The sequence below is a fragment of the Melozone crissalis genome, unplaced genomic scaffold (assembly GCF_028551555.1).
Source record: "Melozone crissalis strain CALT ecotype California unplaced genomic scaffold, PUWL_Pcris_2 ptg000044l_1, whole genome shotgun sequence".
NCBI lineage: Eukaryota > Metazoa > Chordata > Aves > Passeriformes > Passerellidae > Melozone > Melozone crissalis.
In genome coordinates this window covers 4,703,251-4,724,379 of record NW_026535822.1, presented here as the reverse complement: position 1 = coordinate 4,724,379, position 21,129 = coordinate 4,703,251, and positions in this window count along the sequence as shown.

Sequence of the window (21,129 nt, the reverse complement as noted above, 5' to 3'; positions counted from 1 at the left end):
CCAGCCGCATTCGGGATGTGGCTTTGCCAGCGATCTGGAGTGAGTCCTTGTGTGTTCCTTCCCAAATTCAATGACTCTAACGACTTCTGTGTCCAAGTTCTGATTGTTCCTAGGATCCTGTACCACTCAGACGAAGAAATGTACCATCTTCTTGAGGGACCCGGCCGGATCCACAAAAGAGAAATATTGACAGGTATAACTATCGCAATGCTGCTGGGTCTGGGAGCAGCCGGAACGGCCACAGGAGTCTCAGCCCTAGCGACCCAGCACCAAGGACTGTCCCAGCTGCAAGCAACGATTGACGAGGACCTGCAAAGGATTGAGAAATCCATCTCCTTTCTAGAGAAGTCGGTCTCCTCACTCTCAGAAGTGGTCTTGCAGAACAGGCGAGGCCTGGACCTCCTGTTCATGCAGCAAGGGGGCCTGTGTGCCGCCTTGAAAGAGGAGTGCTGTTTCTACGCAGACCACACGGGAGTCGTGAAGGACTCCATGGCAGAACTCCGGAACTGACTGGCTCAGAGACAGAAAGACAGGGAGGCCCAACAGGGCTGGTACGAGTCCTAGTTCAATCAATCACCTTAGCTAACCACTCTGATTTCTGTCCTGATAGGTCCATTAGTGATGCTGTTTCTAACAGTCACCTTCGGACCATGCCTGCTGAACAAGCTAGTCCCGTTCGTTCAGACCCGCCTGAAACGGACCAACATCCTGTTCTTAAGCCGACGACAATTGCTGTGAATTCAACCAGAGAATTCAACCAGAGAATTCAACCAGGGAACACCGTCAGTCACAAGATCCTCCAAACTTGTCTGACAAAAGCTTACTCAAGACTCCCAAGACCCTTTTCCCTTCTCAAGCTACAACCTTACACCTCATTTAGCACCTATGTGCATGACTACCTCATTCATTTGTAAAAAGGGGGGGGGAGATGTGGTAGACAGAGAGAGGCGCTGCAGAAGATCTCGCGATGTAACGGAAAGGCAGGACCCTCAGATCCCCTTAGATAAGACCATCTGCTTCCCATAGATAAGAAACTAACATAAGAAGGTAGCCTCCCTTAACCAAATTCCAGTAACTTTCCATCCCCTACCCAGTAACAGTCCACCTCTTACTAACCATAGATAGTAAAGACAGACCCATGCTGACGTAGAGACCCCTTAGACTATAAAAACACAAGAGATGAGATAATAAACACCTTTTGACTGTCCATCACATTGATGTCTGCGTGTGTCATTAGCCCGAGTAGCCCTAGTGAGTAGGCCACCGTGCTGTTCGTCTGAACCAAGTCGCCTGCCTTGCTTCAGAAAGCAACAGGTGGGGGGGAGGGTGGGGTTGTTTTTGTGCTGTTTATTTTTGGTGAGGTTTTTTTGCTGTGTTTTTCTCCATCCTGAAGGAGCCCTTCTGCCCCACATCTTACTGATGTCATTTTTATGACTGTTACCACTACTACATCTGCAGTTTTTTTTCATGAGAATGCTATAGTTTTGTCAATAAAAGAATACTATCTTTTTTGTCAATAAGAACTACTTAGAAAGAACTTCAGGTTAAAGGACAAATAGAGAGCACGAGGTGTTTTCCATGTGCTCCCAAAGAAAAAAGCTGTATCTTTATAACAACTTTGAATAAAAGTTTTCTAGCTTTATGCTTCTCAAGGTGTGTCCAAGAGACACATCCAAGTGGCAAGATCAGATAAAACTGTACTGCAGGCATTTCTCAGGAGAAAGCCTTCAGCCCAGCCATGGTATATTCCTCAGATCCATAGCACTTTTCCATACCCGATTCCCACTCTTTGCCACGACTGTTAAAATCCTACCCATTGGCCCAAGCCCTGCTCAGATCAGTCTCTAAGAAAACACATCAAGTCCTTTGTGATTCTGCAGCACAACCCAATGAATCTGCTTCTTGCCCATATCAGCTGCCAGTGCTGTGCTCTCAGGTAAGACCTGGTGGGGCTGAGACAAGAGCCCAGGGGATTCTGTGCCTACCATCACCTGCTGGGACAAAAAGGGCACTGATCCACACCTCGGTGGGGCTGATCTCAAAGCCCATCCTGTTGTGTCCTGAATGGGGGCAAAAGCTTGTACGGGGCTCAGGCTGGCTCTGGCTTCTTCCCATCAGTGCCTGTCAGTGCTCATGCCTGGGCTTTGCCAGCCTTGTTGTGGTCGCTGCCCTGCCCCTGGGGGCTGGAGGGACTGCAGAGGCTGGAGCCTCCCTTAGCTGGGAGGGTCCCGCTGCTGCCCGGCTGCTGCAGCGCGGAGCTGCCTGAGGCAGCAGCCCCTTCTCTGGGCCGGCCTCTGCCTCGCACGGCCTGGACTCACAAGAGGGTCAGCATTGTGGAGGTCAGGTATATATGGGAAATATATATCCAATTGTGTCAGGAACCCACGCATTACCAAGGAACCCACTTGCCGCGGCAACTACGTCCAGATACGGACAACACTGGATAAACGACACCAATGAAGAGCCTCTTTTTTATATTTTCAGCACATCAGTCTCAGGACACTGTTAGACAATGGAGACAGGATGTTGCCAGCTCGCTGATCCACAGGGAATGCCAAGGAGGTGGAGCATTACAGCAAAGCATAAAACCATCTCAAGCCTAGATTTCAGCCAATCATACACAGAACAACACATATTGACAAGTCTTCTATCCAATCTTATAAAACACACGTCATGGTAGTTAAAACAAAGACTGGTTAATAAGAGACAAAGAACAGAGCTCTATTCATGCTAACTTTCTAAAGATATACATTAAATAACCTTTTTGCCAGCCATAAGCCAATTCTACAGAGGCATATTGTTATTTGTCAGGTATGCTCTACTGTTTAGGAAACTTTTCTGCTGTATTTGCAATGCTAACAAAACTTCAGTCTGAGGCATATATTTTTTTAACCATTTCATAAAAACCCTCTAACTTTATGGATTCCAACAAGCATCTCCTCTGGGCAGCTCTCTGTGTCACAGGGGTGCCTGAGGAGCACTGCTGTCCTCTGTGCCCCTGCCCGCCGTGCCGAGTTGGGAAGATAGGGACGTGTGCGGTGCCGAGAGGGCGAGTGCAATGGGAGCGACTGATCCGCGCTGTCAGGGTGAAGAGAAGCGGCGTGGTTCTTCACGCGGGGCACGGGCAAGGGCGTCTTTGAGCTCAGCCTGCTCATAAAGGGTGAGGGTCCTGATGCTGAAAGCCCCGTCGCAATTGGTTCTGGCATGAGCTGCTCTGGTTTACAACCGGGAAGGCATTCTATTGGCAAACTGCTGAAAGCTGGAGAAAATGTCCTCCTCTCCTGGAAATTCACAGCCCTGTGCTTTGTTTCCTGTCTAGAGAACTCTTCGAAGGAATGTACAAAATCAGTCTCTGTGCCAGCCATCTGCACTGCAAGGCTGCCTGTCTTGTTACTGTCATTGTTGCTGTTGATGTTACCCAGCTGACCCCAAAGGGCTCAGAGCCCCCGACAGTGGGGCTGCCTTTTGTATCTCCTGGAAGCTGGGATCTCCGCTTAAAGTCAGTATCTTGCATTGGAGCCAGGGGAAAGATGGCTCTTGGTTCTGTCATCTGTGAGAAGAGAGGAGCGCGAGGGAGAGGCCATTTCCTATTATGTAGAACCACATTTCTTTTCACATCTACCACCACATCTTCGAAGGAATAATCAAAATATTTCATAGTGACAGAGGGGTTCTAAGTCACAGCCACCAAATTAAAATGGGACAATTCAACAGCACTCTAGATGGATATGAAGTTGATTTTCCTCCCTGGCTGCTATCAGCAAGCAAGGTTGTTTTGGCAAAACAGAGCTTTTAGTGCTTGAAAGCACTGAAATGGAATAGCTGGAAGGCGACAGCAATGCCATTGCTACTGTTGATGTAGGAAACTCAAAGTGGATCACAATCCCATCCAGGGCTGCAAAAGGGCAGGAAACGTTGTGCAGAAGCATCTTTGCTTGCTGGAAAAAGAGGAAAATCAACAGGCCTTCTCTTCCTAACAAAACAAGCCAACAAGCCACAAGATGGAATCGTCAGCCACTCCACTGTGTAAAGGCTTTGGATGCAGTGAGGGCATGTTTGGTGGTGAAACAGCCCTCGTGCTGAGCACTGTCATGCAGGGATTGATGAAAGTCTGTCTGAAGGTGCCTCAAGAACCTCTCACTGTCGAGGTTAAAGCTCCCTCAGCACCTCCTCGCTGGCCTTGTGCTGCACCCCGTTGCCCAGCTCCCCTGTCCTTCTGTGCACACGCTGCAGCCCCTCCATGACTTTCTGCTTCCCAGGGCCCACAAGTGCACACAGCACTCCAGCTGTGGCCACAGCGCTGCCCAGCACAGGGCCATGCTCACTGCCCTGCTCCTGCTGCCCCACTGCTGCTGGCACAGGCCATCATGCCCTGGCTTTCTTGGCCCCCTGGCCACACGCTGCCTCATCTTCAGCTGCTCAAGCCCGCCAGCACCCCTGGCTCCTTTTGGTCCACGCAGCTCCACAACCACAAAGGTGCCCATCTGACTTCAGATACAGCAGGCACCATTGCAAGATGGCCTTCCTCTTCCGAGCAACACAAGTCAGCAGTCGAGGACTTGCAGCTTCACCCCCTCTCCGGGCTCCAATGCACTTGCCCAAGTGGCAGACTTCAGCACAAAACTGATCAGCAGAAACTTTCCCCTACTGCTGTTTGTGCCTTCTCAAAAGCCAAAAGGCAGTTGGGCCAACAGTAACTCTACAAGTTAGAAACGACTCAATAAAAATGCAGAACACTTCCACAAGTTAAGGCAGTTAAGGCACCTTTCCAAAAGAGAAAACAAACCAACAAAACCTTTTGACCTTCAGCACTACCACTTGCGCCCTTGGCTGTAACTCTGCAGAAGCCCAGAGATGGAGCTTCCCTGAGCCAAGCAGCCAGAAGCTCAGCAGCAGCCCCCAGCTCCGTGCTGCCTCAACAGGACAGGTCATAGGCCAATTTCCAACTGTCACTGCCTGCAGGAAAAGGCCGTGTCCTGCAGGACTCCAGCACTCAGCATCCTTGGCCAGACACAGCAAGTGCTGGCCGCTCAGAAACTTGCACCTCTGCCTTGCACTAAAGACAACACCTCCCACAACAGGCACTTACAGGTACACAGTATTGTGGTGTGACCCCTCCATGGAGCTGGTGGACTCACCATCCCTGCAAGCCTTTGAGAAAAGACTGAATGTGACACTGGGTGCCATGCTTTAGTTGAGGTGTTAGGGCATGGCTTGGACTCGATCATCTTAAAAGCGTCTGTCTTCCAAGCCACTGATTCAGTGATTCTGTCACTGAGGGAGCTTTTCCTGCAGCCCTGGAAAGGGCTGTGGGGGCCCTTGGCCGAGGATGGGGATCAGGGCTCCTGGAAAAGCAGCGAAGGGCTCAAGGCAAAGGCCGAGATGGCAGAGCTGCCTGACCGCGGCCCAGAACCAGCCTCATGTCCTCCTCCTCAACCTGCGCCCTCGGCGCTGCCCTTTGCGGCGCCAGCGGCTTCTCTCGTTGCGGGGCTCCAGGCCGTGCTGGGGGCCAGGCTCCTCGTCTTCGGGAAGCGCCGGAGCCTCGGAGGCGTGCGGCTGCTGCTGTGGCCGGCAGGGGAGAGCTGCGGCTGCGGCCCCGGGCACGGCGAGCTGCCGCTATGGCCGGCTCCTGCCTCGGCTCCTGCCTCTGCTCTGGGCTCTGCTCCTGCCCTGTGCGCACAGACACGGCAGAGGGCTGCCCGGCAGCTCCGTGCCGCTCCGCGGCGGGCCCGGCCGGGCTGCTGCTCTCTGCGGCCTCTGCCCGCCGCTGCCGGCCCCGCCGCGCCGCCGCCTACCTCTGCCGCAGCCGGGCCCACACGAGAGGCAGCACATTGCGGCCGACTCGGAAAAGCCCTGCCCGCAAAGCGCCCGCCACAGCCTCGGCCTCAGGGCACAGGCTGTCGGCGTCCTCGCAGCTGCGAGCCGGCCCGGGCCGCCTGCCGGCCTCGGCCACAGCTCCCGCCCGTGTCTCCATGGCCGCGGCTGCTCGGCACAGCGGGCTGAGCACAGCCAGCGCCAGCAGCAGCTCCTCACGGGCCCAGGCTCCTGGTGCTCCAAGCCCGCCCAACCCCGAATTCCAGCCTTGAGGGGCTTGGCGTCTCAATGCATCCCCTGGGGACAGCAGAGTCGGCCGCTGAGATCAGTCTATGGCGACACCACCAAGTGACCCATGGAAAATTCACCAAATCCTCCTCAGAGACAAGAAAAAACTCCCATGGTGCCTGACAGCCCGAAGCAACTGCCAATTACAGGTCATTCCATCCATGTAGTAAAATAGACTTTTGCATTAAAGCAAAAAAGAGTTAACTAAAAGGAGGCCAGGAACAAACAACAAATTATTTGAACTCATGCTTCTTGTGTCTGTTAAAAAGGCCAAGAAAATGCAGTCTTTGCTCTTCTGACACAGCCCTCTGTTCATGATGTGGGATAGTGAGTGATGATGTGCAAGAGCTGATGGAAAGAACAGGGACAAGGACACAGCAGGCACAGCGCCAACCTGACAGAGGGATGATCTCTGGCACTGGAACTGAAGGAGAAGAGTTTGCAGGCAGGACAAAAAATGGCTCTTTGTTTCACCTCTTCTTTCAGTGTTGTTAAAAATGTAGCCTGGAGCAAGCTGGGACCACCAGAGCATGGAGCCCTTTCCAGGCAGAGCTGCATCTGCTGAAGGGGCAGAGGGAGCCCGGCAGGGATCAGACACAAAGCAGCAGGGGACTGAGGAGCCCCTGTGGTGGCAGTGAGCAGCCTCAGGCTCTGCTCACTGCTGGTGGCATTTTCTATTGAACCACCTCCAAGGACTTCTGCTTTGCTCTGTATTTTTAAGTGTTTTATCCCTTGCAGGTTTTTGTTTTGTTTTGTTTTGTTTTGTTTTTTGGGTGTCTTTTTGTTTGTTTGTTTTGGGTTTTTTTTTTGCTCGTGTCCTGTACCTTTATTTCTCCAAATTTTCCTACCCTGTCAGCAGCAGCCCCTGTTCAGAACTGGCTCTAAAATATCAGCAAAGCAGCTGGCAACAACAATGGGTGGAATGCTGTGACTCAGGAATACTTATGCCAAAGCCCTGCCAGTGCCTTATGATTTGTTAAGATCTCCTTTTCTGTGGAAAAGCTAGTGAGCAATGGAGGTTTTTTGCCTAAGAGCCCCTGAGAAGCAAATGTTGTACTGGGATTCTCATGAGTGTACCCGTTAACTTCATTGCAGCAAAACAGAAAGTAAGGTCAGGCTAGCAGAGCAGCTGGGAGCTGGTCACTCCCTGCAAAGGGCTGGTGTAGGATGTGGGAACACCACATTCCAGGATGGGCCAGAAGGGTAAATGTGCTCAAGGTGCTGCAGGTGAGGTTTGGGTTCACTCAGAGGGCAGTCAGGGCTGGTGAGCACTGGAAGATCCAGCTGCAGTCCCCATCCATGTCCCTTTCAGCGCTGGCTTTAGGGTGTCTGCAGCCTGGATCCAGAGCGCCCTGGGAGGCTCCTGTGGCTGCCTTTGCACCCAGGCTGAGGATGCCCAGGAGCCGCTGAGGCCGGCAGTGGGGACCAGGGCTGGGGCTTGTGGCCTGGCAGGTGTGGCTCTGGGGGCTGTGACATGCCAGGGCATGGGTCACTGTCACTGCCCTCCAGAGCCCTGGCTAGCTCTGTGATGTTCCAGGGACAGTGGCAAGAATGAGGAACAGGTTAGGTTGGGGTTTTGCCTGAGCCAGAACCTCTAGGCCAGCTGCCCAGCAGTAGAGACCCCTGGAGGACCGAGTGAAGGAGGCAGAGACAGCTTTTCTACAGTGTAAAGTGCAGCTAATTTATCAGGAGAGGCAGGGGAAAGATTAGCAGGAAAAACTCCCCTGAAAACCCTCCAGCACCCTTCTGCACGGGCTTTTAAAGTCTTTCAAAACAGGGGGGTGGACACCATATAGTAACCAAAAAGCGACTCTCGGGGTGTGGTTTTGAGGGCTACAAAAAATCAGAACAAGGGGAGGAGAGGGGGTTGGGATAGGGATTGGATCTTGGGGTGAGGGACAGGGAACTTTCTGGAACAAAGGGTAGGCTTTGGGCTGATGGATGGGCCCAAGGGGCTGGGTTGTCTTGACAGACAGGGAAAAATCCGGTGAGGAGGGAGGGAATTCCTTGAGGGACACTTGGGTAGGAGGGCATAACACAGGGGAGAAACAAACTGCAATAAATCGGGGAACACTTGAACATACCGCAAGCTAACAGAACATTTGACTCGGAAACTAAGGCACTGCAACACAGAAATTCAGGGTTTCAGCAGCCGAGAGGTGGCACGATTAGAACCCGCAGCAGCTGGTGAAAGCCATCTCTGTCCTTCAGGTTCCTGCTGTGTGGGAAGGTGTTGCGAGTTGTGGTGGCTGCACTCCCCCTTTGCTGGGAGGATGATCTGTACCAGGGGAGAGCAGAAAGCTGCCGTGGTGAGCAGAACATGCTCAGAGCATTCCAGTTCAGAGAATGGCACTGCCCCTGAAGGGCAAAAAGCTTGAAAGCATAGAATTCTGTGCAGAACTGTTGCACAAATTTTCTCTTCTAGAACATGCCCATTTTTGTATTCTGTAGATGAATACTCTGGGTTTTATAGAATGCATGGGGTTTTTTCTTAAGGCTTTCGGGAGATCTCTCAAGTTTATTTCAATTTGCATTTTACATCCAGCAGGTATACAGATTAATTTTTTTTTGACTGTAACTTTGTGCCCCAGCTCTGTTAGAGGACGTTCCCTGTCATTGGTACAAGCAGCCGGAGACATAAATACTGATTGATTTGGGGGCCACAGTCTTGGTAAATGCAGAAGTGGTTCAGTAATGTGACATGAGGGAGTTCCCTCAGAGCAACTGGGATGCCTGAAAGAAGTGAACAGCTCACCACAGCCCGGCCCGCGCAGCTGCTTTTCCTTCTGACCCTCCTGGGGAGGCTCTGACATTTCCTCTTCCCTAATGGAAGTGCAGCTGCTGCCAAGGGAAACGTCCCCATACTCACTCAGTGTTCCCTTTGCTTGCCGGATGCCCCACCTGCTGTCCTGTCCAGGAGAGCTGCTCTGCACGGGAGGAGGAGCCCGAGGGAGAGGCTTTGAAGATGGGGCAGCTGTGGTCCCTCTGCTTGGAGCTCTGTTTAAAGATACACGGACTTGCATGTGAACAGGGATTATTACATGGACTTGTACACATGTAGGCAGCTATTTGTACAGGCCTATTTCTGTACATATGGTATCAGATTTATGAATATACTGTGTATCTATGTACGTATAGATACCTGCATATATACAGCTTTTCAGTCTCATCTTTGTGTGTATATGTATCTAGTTCTTTATGAGTATTGTAATATCTGTGTTTAGTTTTCTGTATGTATACAGTTGTGTAGGTATCTATTTCTATTGATGTATTGATGTAGTTTTGGTCTTTTTAAATAGCTATATTGGTATTTGTTTTGGTCTATATGTTATTTTATATTTTTATAGATGTGCATTGATGTATTTCTATATATATTCTATTTACATATATATCCAGATACATTGCTGTATATTTGTATTGATGCAGTTGCACAGATATTTAGATTGGTACTGCTGTTTGTCTATGTATAGATAAGTTTGTTTTATGTATCTCTTTCTTGAATGTAATAGGTAACATTTAATCTGTATTCACATCTGTATATTGTAGTGGTTATTTATGTATTCAGTTCTATTTAAATGTGTCTGGAGTGGTATAGTGGTGGAATTCCATTTGTAGAGTACTTGGTATTACAGGGAAATACTGATGTTTTCGTATTTGTATATGGGCTGTATGTTTGCCATAATATGCAATAAATTAAGCTGTTAATTTTCCCTTGATGTCTGTGTATAGTGAGTGTTTGTAGAGGTTTGCAATAAATTAGTTTTTGTAACAGAAGTTGTTATTTGTATGTTTTTAAATAGCGTGGTGTAACAAATACATAAATTACTTTTTAAAAATTTAACAGAGATGTGTATAGTTCTGTTTTGCCAGCGCTGGTGTAGCAATTGATAAGAAATGCCATTTCTCAAGTGAGATGGATGTGTTGTAATTTGTGCTACCCAAAGCCATGGGCAGATGCAAATGCTGGAGGATTTTGGCCATGGAAATCTCCAGCCATGCCCAGCACGTGCCCCACCTGCACTCAGGCTGGGCAAGGGAAGCGCAGATTTGGGCTGGCAGCAGAGCCCCACGTTGGCTCAGAACTCGCTGCAAAGGCCTGCTGGCTGAGAAAAAGATCAGGGATACATTTTATATATTCTATTTATTACAGTACATATACTAAAATATATATTATGTGGTGTATTGTAGAAATCCTTTAAATCGGAGGGTTTTGGGAAAGCTGCTCCTCAGTGAAGAGGATTTCCAGCCTAGAGGAACATAAAAATAAAAAGAAGGCCATGGACAGTGCCATTGCCAGAGGCCCAGGGTGTTCAAAGGAGGAATGGATCGTCCCCTTCGCCGTCTGTAGCTGATACCCCTGTCAGTAATAAGTAGCAACTCCGGGGGCAACGAGATGGGAAACCATCTCTCTAAACCAGAATGGGACGTCTTTTACCAGCTTGAGGCAATTTTACAGGGTAAAGGACATTCAGACATCTCAAAACGTGAACTAAAAGACTTACTAATCTGGGTAAAAGTGAATACTCAAAATACAGACTTGAAGTCTGATTTTACCTTTGATTTCTGGGACCAGATAAAGTGGAAAATTCACAATCTAGGCTCTCTCAAAATGGAAGAGTCTTTGGTCAACATTATGCCTGTCTCCACAGCTTTAATGGAGAGCTTTGATCAGAATGATTGTAACAGAGACTTTCTCAAACATCAGAACAGAACACCTTGCTCTGAGACTTTAATTCTGAGTGGTGCTGGACCTTCATCCTCCTCTGGGAGGATCTTGGATTTTGTTCAGGGTGTCCTGGCACATCCAGGGTTTCTCCAGGCAGTGTGCACAGCACCCCGAAGCCCGGAAAAGGGGAATCAGATCAGCTTCCAGCTTTGGTCGTGTTCTCTGCTTTTTCCAGGATTCCCTGAGTCATTGACGCTGCAACCAGGCATCGTCCCAACTCCTCCAGGAAATCATCCACCCCCAGAATTCTCAGAAAAATGCTTGGGATTTTTCTTGCATTCCAAGAATTTTGGGGGATCATGGGATGTGTTCAATGGACGCTGGGAATCAAACGGGTCCAGGAGATTAATGTTTGGGGAAGCTTTGCAAAAGAGGAGCTGCTGTTTCTGTGCTCTGCTGCACTTCTGAAAAAGATGCGGCCGGATCTTATTCTGAAGTTGTGCAGGTGGGGTCAGCCAAGGGGGGCCTGGATCTGCTCTGCCTGGCCGAGGGGCTGCAGGGTCGCTCCTGTCACTGTTTGCCCTTCCCAGGAAGTCACCCCTCGGATCGGGCTCAGGCTGGCAGTTTGCTTTGGAGCTCTGAGGACTCATTTCATATGGATTCCTCTGCCAAAACTTTCCGGGATTTTCACCACTTTTGGCTCCCCAGCCTCCGGTTACAGCAGGTGGGGGGGCTTTGGATTTGGCTCTGCCTGCAGGGGAGCGGGCAGGGGAGAGGACAGAGGTGGCGGGGGGCAGGCAGGGCTTGAGCAGGGCAGGGATGGCTCTGCCCAGAGAGATGGATGGGGTGGAGGTGGGAGAGCTCAGGAAAGTTGCTGTGGAGGCACAGACAGTTCATTCAGAAGCCTTGAAGCCTGTCTCATTGGCTGCTGGGGTCGAGGGGGAAGGCATGCTGAGATTGCTCTTGGACCTGAGAGTTTTCCAGCTGTATCCCTGCGGGCAGGGATACCGTGTGGAACCTGTCACAGTTCATTTGAAAGTGTCGCAAATACAAAGTCAGGATGTGCAGCTGGAGAGCAGCCCGATTTGTAGGAATCGAAAAAGATCCAATTTAGTGAATCCAGACATGCGTTAGCAGGCTCTGGCTTTCTTCCTCTCACCAAGAACTTGGAGCTCTCCTGCCCAGCCCTTCCTGGCAGGGCTCCCAGGAAAGTTGCTGCGGCGACACTACTGCCAAGTGACACCGTCCGGGGGCTATTTACAGACTACGAAGGAGACGGGGCTGCTATGGAAAGAGCTTCGAGCTGTTTATTTTTGCGCATTGCTCTCATTACATGATTATGCCAATGGGAAGATGCTAGCAGCTCACAATCAAGGCAGCCGGCCAAAAAAAGTAATGTTACAACATCCTTTATAAGCTTCTTGACCAATCACACAAAGCAAAAGCATCTTGACAGTAGTTCTATCTAATCACCAGAAGCACACATAGCTTTGGGTAAAACAATGCTTGCTCATTTGGAATACAATACCTGTTTTTAAGACACAAGGCAAAGAGCTCCATTCTTAAGCTTCAACCTTCCTAATATCTTGCTAGATAAACTTTCTGCAGCTTAGAGAGCTATTCAGACAGCATTAACACACAGGTTTATTGTTCAATTTGCCCTTGCTTTTTCTACAGTTTAAATAATTTTTCTGCTGACCTATCTCATGACTTTTACTTTAGCTCTACGCACAGTTCTGCTGTATCTGAGGCCTGCCTTTTGCAGCTTTCCAAAATCCTCTAATTTTATGGATTCCCACAATTCCTCCTCTATGTTCACCTCAAAAGAAACCTTCATAATTGTGTCATTTATTACTTGCGTTTCGTATCAATACTATAATATTTTTACTTATTATCTGCTTAAAGCATGTTCTTGCTGGCACTAAGCATTGCTGTATTACAACACAGGAATTTAATGCTGTGAAGGTCCAGTCAGTGGAAAGGGCATAAATTATGCCTGACAATAGTTACAAGTCATTGTTCAAAAAACTCTTGTCGATTCCAGGGTCTTAACTCAAAACCTTCTTCCATTTCTATACCTTCATCCACCATCTCTGTGAGATTTAACAAATTCCCTGTGAATCCATTTCCTACCTCTCTCACTTGTATGATAAAAACTTCTTGGACAGTTTTGTTCATCATTCGTCGCACACACTAAAGTATGCAAGGTATTACTATTAATATCACTACCAAAACACCCAATACATGGAGACCTATCTTGCAAAGTTCCCTTAGCCAAGGTGCAAAGCTCCTTTCTTAGGACAAATCATCTAACCAGGACCCACCATCTTCTGTAATTTGGGCTGTCAAATCTTTCAATTTTTGTATGCTTTTGTGGATAGATTCAGAATGATCAGCCAGGTTCATACAATACAATCTTTGAAATTCCTCACAACCATGTCCTCGTGCCAGTAAAAGAAATCGATTGCTGCTCTGTTTTGAAGGGTAGCATGTCTAACACTATTAACATCGGTCAACATGTCACTGGTTGCAGTGGATGTGCCATTAGTTTGTTTACTCAGCCAACATCCAATCCAATCTAATTGTTTCAATGCAATTGCTGAAGCTGATTGGGTAAAAAGAAACCTGCTGAAACCCTTTTCGCAGCCTTCAAAGGCATGAAATCACTTTTACAGTTCTCATCATAATGACGAGAACTTGGAGCTTTTTGGCAGAGTTCATAGGACAGCTGATTGCTGTGACAACACTACCTGTTCTTCTTGATCAGATACTTCTCATCAAGAGTGTTGAAAGGGAAAAACAAAACACAGTATAAATCAGCAATAAACCTTCCATTGCAACTACCTAATTAGTCTAATATTATTCAAAATTTAGAAAAAATTTGGATTCAAATAAACACTTCCTTGCATTACCTGTAAGATATGCTCGTAATGATACAAATCCAAAATACAAAACTCTTTCTCACCATGGTATCAAAGAACTTAGAGGAAGCAAAAATATCATTATAATTTTACCTATCAGCCTCCAACTGTAACACAGGTGCTAACAGCTTGCAGTAAGCTCACTTCTCCAAAACATCTTGCTAATATGCAAGGCAGTGCTTTTGGAAAGCAGCTTGCAGGTTCTTAAAAAAAGTTAGGAAAAACATTTGGACATAATTTGGGAAAGGCTTTGGGAGAAAATTTGGGACAAAAAATGGAAAAGCTTGAACAGGGCCTTGAAGCACACACAAACATTTTCTAAAAATCTGTTGGTACTGTACAGTTGGACTCTGATTAAAAGGCTTGTGGCTTTGCTTGTGGTAAAGCAGGACACATGAAAAGAGATTGTCCTACAACAACAATCAAACCTAAACCACTTTCTATTTGCCCTCAGTGTAGGAAAGGGAAGCATCTTGGTAAGTACTGTCATTCTCAATTTGACATCGATGGCAAAGCTTTGTCGTTAAACTCAAAAAAGAGCGCGGATTATCACCGCACCTCGACACAAGTAGTGACCTCCTTACAGTCAATTACCCAGTCAAATGGCATTGGTACCTCAGTCATTTATCCCTCAGTCATCCATCCCTCAATGGTGTCAGGTCAATACCCTCATGTACAAGGTTTGAATTGGCCTCCTCAGAATTGATACGCCTTTTAAATAATTTCTGTTATGAAAGTATTTCTACTGCAATTATCAGTTTTTTTCAGCAAAGACAAGAGCTTTTGATTTTAGGCAAAGCTAGCAACAAAATTTTCAGACTTTCAATTCTTCCAGCTGTTGTTTCAATAAATTGTAACAATAAGCTAATATATTTATCTCCTGCATTTAATGTTCCTATAGTGACTCCACCAAAAACACCTATAGCTATTGCATTTCTTTTGCCCATGAGTACAGCCAAGCAAAACAATTTTCCAGAGAATTCAGTGATGTCTGTGCCATTTTTAACCTCAGGTCCTGAGGTCTTTTGGGTGCAATGTTTGAACCTCAACCAAGCAAAATTGACTTGCTGCCTAACTCACTGTGGTAAAACAATTTACATTACAGGCATGCCGGATACTGGTGCAGATGTCCCTGTAATCTCTCACATGTTTTGTCCCAGAGATTGGGATTTAGCAGCTCCTGCAGGTTCCCTCACAGGGACTGGAGGTGCTACTGTATGTTTGCAAAGTGCATCCATGATTAACATTACAGGTCCTGAAGTAGAGACAGCAATGGTGCGTCCTTTTCTTGTTCAGAAGCTTCTCACCGTCTGGGGGAGAGACGTCCTGTCCCAATGGGGAGCAGAACTGGAGGTGGGCCTGTGGTGGAAACCACGTCAAAACCTGCCACTTGAAAGCTGAACTGGAAAATTGATCCTCCTATATGGATTGATCAATGGCATTTACAAACAAAATATAAAATAGCCTTAAATGATTGGTAAAGGAGCAATTACAAGAAGGTCACATCACACCCACAAAGAGTCCCTGGAATTCACCAGTATTCGTCATCCACAGGAAGGCATTGGACTCCTGGAGGTTGTTTCATGACATGAAGATCAATGTAGTGACTGAAGACAAGGGACTTCTTCAATCTGGACTTCCTTCTTTATCAACGATCCCAAAACACTGGTGCCTCATTGTCATTGATTTAAAGAATTGCATTTTCCACATCCCACTTCATCCCGATGACACTCCAAGATTTGCCTTTTCAGTTCCAGTCATCAATCAAAGAGAACCCATGCAGAAATAGCACTGGAAAACATTGCCTCTAGAAATGAAGAATTCGCCTATAATTTGACAATATTTTGTTGCACAAGTTTTGTCTCCAGTTCGACAGAAGTATCCACGATACGTGATTTCACACTCCATGGATGATTTGCTCATCACAGCTCCAACGAAACCAGAGATGGAGCAAGTTTTCCTAGTGTTGTTACTGAAATCCAAAATGCTGGACTTAAAATTTCCATACCCAAAATTCAAGAAGTTCCACCTTGGAACTATCTGGGATGGAAGATGACTGAAAAAACTATTACACTGCAGAAGATACAGCTCCAGACCAGTGTCAACACCCTGCAAGACTTACAACAGCTTCTAGAAGAAATCAATTGGGTCAGACCTGTTTTGGGAATCACGTACGATGAATTGGGTCCACTTTTTAATTTGTTGAGAGGAAGCTGCGCCATCAACTCCCCTGAACTCTAATACCTGAAGCTCGTGCAGCGCATGACGAGGTCATGGAGGCTCTCCAAAGACAACAAGCTCATCGCTGTATTCCAGAAAAGCCATTCTTTTCTGCAATTTTAGGAGGAAAGATGCAACTTTGTTCTGTCATTTTTCAATCAGACCCTTCTGAGAGAGATCCTTTGTTGAAAATAGAATGGGGTTTTCTTCCCTCAAGGTTTTTAAAGACAATTTTTACAGTCTTAGAGAGGATAACACAAATTCTGATTAAGGCCAGAACAAGGTTATTAAGTTGAGCAGGTGAAGAATTTGCAGTTCTCTATTTACCACTGAAAAAAAGTATCTTGATTGGGCAATGCAAAATTCTGCAAATTCTGATGATTTGCAACGAGAATTATTAAATTTTGCAGATATTGCTTCTGTTCATTACCTGGCTCACAAATTGTTGCAGGCAAAATTGAGTTTTAGAGAGCAACCTTTGTTAAGTAAAGAACCTTTAAACACAATAACTCTCTTCACTGATGGGATCTGGCAGAAGTCACAAATCAGTCATTACTTGGTTGAACCAAACCAAGTTCCCAACTAAAACTTGGGAATCAGATATTCAAATAGTAGAGGGATCTGCTCAGATGGTTGAGCTTGCTGCTGTGGTTCAGGCTTCTCAGTTCTTCCCACAACCTTTTAATTTATTCACACATTCTGCCTTTGTTGCTAATGTGGTTAAAAGAATAGAAGGATCAGTTCTAAAGAATCCTAGTAATGACACTTGATATCATTGGCTTTCAAGGCGTTTTACAACTTTACAATAAGGAACTAATCCACAGTTTGTTTCTCACATCAGGGCTCATTCTTCGCTTCCTGGATTTTTCGTGGAAGGAAACGCGAGAGCGGACAAACGCACAGTGCTTATTTCAAACACTTTGCCAAACATTTTGGAACAAGCAAAACTGAGTCATGCCTTTTTTCACCAAAACGCACAACCAGCTGTGCGAATGTTTCAAATTTCCAAAAGTCAAGGTAATGCTATCATTAGTACTTGCCCTGACTGTCAGCTTGTGCAGCCTCCTGTTTCTAGATAGAGTTGTTCAACCCACGGGGTTTGCAAAGCCAGCACTGATGGCAAATGGATGTTACTAAATAGCCTTCCTTTGGTAAATTTACCAATACTCATGTTTCAGTGGACACATACTCTGGTGGAGTTTTTGCTTGTCTTCACACAGTGTGAAGCCATTCATTACAATGAACAGTAGTTTCCGAGGAATAAAAGAATTAAAAGATCTGAGGAATAAAAGAATTAAAAGACACTCTATCAAGGGAAACACAGAAGTTAATAAATAACCTAAAATACATTGTTTGGGAAAACTTTGATTAGATAAGTTAATAAATAATCTAAAATACACTCACAAAAGAAACTTTGGAATTAGAATATTTGAAGAAGCGAAAGTAGAAGCCAAAAAGTTAAGGTGACCTGCCAAGCCGTCAGAATCAAGCCAAGTGCAACAGTGATTTCTGCCAAGTCATGGAAAAACATGCCAAGGATGACAGGAAAATGCCCAAATTAGGAGAAGCTTAAAATTTAACCAAGGAAGACCAAGAGTTCCCGGAAGACTCCGCCTATATTCCTACCTGCCTATGAATATGCATGTAATAAATGATGTAAATCTTGTTCAAAATTGTATAAAAACCTGCTTTTGCTGTACCTAATTCAGAAATCCACTTGGTGATTTCTCCAACGCGTTGTCAATAAATACCTCCTGCCTATAGACCTCAAATCTAGTCTCTGGGCAGCTTATTATCGCCTTTTGGGGCAAAATTCGGCATCATTTTTGGTGACCGCGGCAGGACAGAAAGGGTCCTCCCGAGCCTTGGCTCGGGGGACCGGGATCTCTTCAGGGCCCTTGACGGAATTCTGTCAGAGGGGATCCCCATCCCCCAGCCAACGCGCAACGGTGGACAAGAACTTTCTGCATCTCCTGCTCCAAATTAAGAGGTATTTATCTTTGCTTAAGGGTTTTATGGTAAAGCGCTTTTATCGGGAAACGAGGGTCAGACGTGACCGCTCGAAGGGAAGCCAGGGGACGCCCTGGTAAAGAATCCCAGTTGTGTTAGAGGTACGGTAATAGTAACGCAGGTTGGAGTCCTGCTGTGAGGAATATTTGTTTTTCGTAACGCAGGTTAGAGTCCTGCTGAAAGGAGTATTTGTTTTTCGTTTATCTTGGTATCTTTGGAAAGAATATTTGTTTTTCGTTTATCTTGGTATCTTTGGTTTGTTCTTATTATGTGGGAAACCGTTTTAACATTGTGTTTAATGTTATAATACTGTGAATTAAGGGTCAAGAACTGAAATTGTTCTCTTAGACCGGAAGAGAGGTCGGTCAGTTTGTGGTATTTTTGTGTCTGCTCTATGTGTCTGTTGCAAAATCTTACAGGAGGCGTCTTGTCACTCTTCATGTAATAGACGCACGTCTCAATCCCGGGAAGAAATTTGTCACCCCCTGCAATTGTTACGGTGCTTTGCGATTGCATGAATCTGGCAAACCGGTATCTCACGGTCTGTAGGCGACCTCTCGTGACCCTACCTGGTAAACAATCCGTTCTGATATAGACCATAAGGTAGGAACTATTTCATAAAGGTGTGTGGGTGAGAGTGAATGAGACGCAGCATCGCTGCGAAGCGAGAGGGAGTCCCACTCCGCATTTCCTGTTCTTCGCGAGAAGCCAGGTCGGAAACGGACAAAGCTATTGGAAATTGTGTGTGTGAAGTGTTAAAATCAATTGGCATACAGTATTTGCGAAAAAGAGGCTGTTCCGGTTAAACAGAAAACGCAGACACAGGAAATAGCAATGGGAGGTCAACAGAGTAAGGACGTAAATATGAAAACCCCCTTAGGATGTATCCTAAAACACTGGAAGGACTTGGGAGGGATTCCGGGGGGAAACATAAGTAAAAAGACACTCCTTAAATATTGCACACAGTGGTGGCCATTGTATAAGTTAGATGACGATGAGAAATGGCCACCGGAGGGAACAACTAATTATAACACTATTTTACAACTGATGCTTTTCCTCCGTCGACTTAATAAATGGGATGAAGTGATGTATGCTGACATGTTCTTTACCCTAAGAAATAAACCAGAGTGGCAAAAAGAATGTGGGGTAAATGTAGCACCTCAGGACCCCCTAGTACTAGCTCTAGAAAAAGATAAGAAAGGTTCAAAGCCTAAAGAACATTGCTGTGATGCATGTAGCATTGGGGAACAATGCCTTAAGCTAACGAGAAGGGATAGTGGAAAGGAGAGCGAAATAAGCCTGTGGGAATATCATCCATTCGCCCCAGGACGGGAAGGGCCCCTACCCAGGCCAAAAGAGGAACAAGGGGACCCTAGCCCATTAAAGGAGCTGGAACGATGGTGGAAATCTAAGTTTGGGCGCAGCCCTCAGAAGCTAGACAACAGTTGGCAAGAAGGTAGCCCATCAAAATCGGGGGTTGAAAAGAGGGAAAGCAGCCCGCAAGGACCAGATAGTCCACAGGGGTCGGGGAACTACAGGGATGCTGACAGCCCACCTAGACTAGAAGTTGAGAGGGAAGAAGCCAGTCCACATGGAGCTGAGAGCCGAGGGGAGACACGCAGCCTGCCCGAACTAAGTCCATGTAGGGCTAGTAGCACACCTAAGAATGGAAGTTTAAGGAAATCAGGTACCTGTAGAATGGAAACTAGCACACCGAGGACTAGAGACAAAAGTAGCTCACTGGGAGGCGATGTCTCTGAGTTGAAATATAGTGAGAAGAATGACAATGAGGCATGCGAAAGAGAGACAGAGAACAACTCACAGAAGCTGAATATAGTAATCCAGATAGAGGATAAGAGAGACGGAAGGGGAATGGAAGATGAGGAGGACAGTAACCCGGAACAGGACAGGCGTCGGCAGATGCGGGAAGAAAGGCGACAGATGCAGAGCGAGAGGCGGTTGGACTGTGTAAACCATGCTAGGGGAGTAGTAGGAAAAGAGTTGACAGAAATTGAAAGTGAAGATGAAGAACAGGGAAAGGGAAAGAGAAAAGAGAAGAGAAAGAATAGGGAAGACACTGAGGCACAGGAAGAAGATCCCGGGGAGGGGATCAGTCACTCGTATTATACCAGATCTGTGGCACGGAGGGAAGCGAAGCAAAGAGAGGAAGGTAACCATACGATAGCTCCTCTCCGACAAATTATGCCAATGGTAGGGGAAAGGACTAGGGTAAAGGTGCCGTTCTCCACGAGTGACTTGAACAATTGGAGGGATGAGGCAAGGAACTTCAGGAGGAATCCAGAGGGAGTAGCGAAGAGGTTTGAATTAATGGCAAGGAATTTAGATATTGATTGGGAAGACATAGAGGTGATGCTTTCAGAATTGACAGATACCGAAAGGGAACTCGTATTGGAAACAGGAAAACGACATGCTCAAGTATTATCAGGGAGACTAGAAGATAATTTCCCCAGCAGTAAACCAGAATGGGACCCGGGCAACGAAGAGCACTATCGGCGGCTGGTGCAGTATAGAAAACTGATAGCGATGGGCTTGCGTAATGCGATCCCTAAAGCTATCAATTGGTCGATGCTATATGACATCAGGCAGGGAAAGGATGAGACCCCATCAGAGTTTTTGCATAGACTTAGGGCAGCCATGAGACAGTATACACCCCTGGACCCAGCAACGGAAGAAGGGAAACAACACCTGTTAGGATTAATGATGGGGCAGAGTAATCCAGACATCAGGAAGAAATTACAAAAGCTTGAGCATCCAGCAAATAAAAACCTGGAGGCATTGCTGAATGAGGCATGGAAGGTGTATAATAATAGGGAAATAGAGAAATTGGTGCGAAAGGTGAATCAAACAACTAAACGAATGGTATGGCAGGTAGAACATAATTCAGAAAAAATAAAGGATGTCCTGACCGAAGTAGAACAAGTAGGCCAGCATCATTGGTGGGATATCTTCACAGGATACTCCCCAACAGCTACACAGGTCTTTAACTACCTGGTGCACCCAATGCTAATAGTAGTTGTAGTTCTGTTACTATTAACTCTCACAAATATTTGTATGTGGTGGAGACTAAGAATCATAATGAAAAGGACCCAAATGATTTGGGCTATGGTACGAGCGTACCAGCGCCCTATAGGATTAGAATTTGACGAAAGAATTCGTAAGTTATAAGAAAAGGGGGGAATGAAGCCATTC